We start from the raw sequence: 1,271 nt of genomic DNA, 5'->3' as shown, positions 1-1,271 counted from the left end.
GGGGTAAAGCTAATCCACCACGTCATTGTCATTATACTAAATCACCATGCATGATGTTGAAGGGATTTACCTTGCATAGGGACCTTTTTGCATGTTATGTCTCTTAAATATATGTAGTCATTTTAGATTTTTACTTGCATTTAATGAATAAAACAGATTGAATATGGAGTAAACACCATTTGAAAATTTCCTCTTCCCCAAATATTTTGATTTCTGCATTAACTGCTTTTTGTTTCTGTTTTTTCTTTTCTATACCTCAGCTGGAGTGTGTTTCTTGCGGCAATACTTGGTATGCGTGTAGGGACGAAGCTGCTAGACTCACAACAACAACAACAACAACAAACCCAGTAAATTCCCACATCGTGGGGTCTGGGGAGGGTAGAGTATACGTAGTCCAAACCACTACCTCTAAAGAGGTAGAGAGGCTGTTTCTGATAGACCCCCGGCTCAAGACAAAGGATAGTATATAAGCTGCTAGACTCACAATTGGGCCATATTTGGCGGTGTTTTCGAGCAGAACCATTGGCCACTGCTAAGTTCGACGATGTAGAGAAGAACTTAACAAGTCCACGAAGAGCTGATAACAGAGCATTTGACATACTAAAGAAAACAACAGAAGCTTACATGTCGGTTCTATATAGCCAGAAATCATTTCACAAGACCAAGCCTGAAGACAGCGCTACTACTAGCAATGCCGACTGAATCGTATGCTAGTTTCTCAGTCCATTTTAGACACAACCATCTCCGATAAGTAATAGATAGCACACATAGATACAGTTCTTTGTACTGTTTACTGGGTTCTTGCTGGTATAGATATATGGGGTAGTTGAAAAAATCATAGTCTGGATAGAAACTCAATAGGGAATGGTGTGACCACTTGGTATGGTGTTCGCTTTCTTAATATTATACAATCTGCACAGTTGTAAAAGGTAGGCGGAGGTTGATGGGTATAATGTTATGTAGTTTTGGATTATTATTTTGTTTCTCCTACCTAGATGTGAGGAGATTTATGTTTTGAAGAGGAGCATTGGAGTAACTGGTAATGTTGCTGTCTTGTGATCAGGAGGTTACGGGTTCAGCCTTGGAAACAACCTCGGGTAGAAATGCAAGGTAAGGCTGCGTACAATACACCCTTGTGGTAGGGCCCTTCCCCGGATCCTGCGCATAGTGTGTGTTTTTAGTTAACATGGAGTAAAGCTGCATTTACGTGTCTTAATGGTTTTGGTCATCCTTTTTATTAAGATTTTGTCCTGTATATTGACTTTTGCTGA

At 40.0% G+C, this 1,271-nt stretch overlaps 1 protein-coding gene across 1 annotated transcript in view; it reads left to right on the top strand.

The window, feature by feature from the left end:
- LOC107865127 overlaps positions 1-926 on the top strand; it is a 36,593-nt gene extending 35,667 nt beyond the window's left edge. Inside the window, exon 13 of the mRNA XM_047414648.1 lies at positions 261-926. The gene's annotated coding sequence lies outside the window, so the exon portion shown is untranslated. The remainder of the gene's footprint in view (positions 1-260) is intronic.
- Positions 927-1,271: the final 345 nt, after the last annotated feature.

This window comes from Capsicum annuum, chromosome 1 (genome assembly GCF_002878395.1).
Source record: "Capsicum annuum cultivar UCD-10X-F1 chromosome 1, UCD10Xv1.1, whole genome shotgun sequence".
NCBI classification, from domain to species: Eukaryota; Viridiplantae; Streptophyta; class Magnoliopsida; order Solanales; family Solanaceae; genus Capsicum; species Capsicum annuum.
This window is presented reverse-complemented; position numbering and strand designations above follow the sequence as displayed.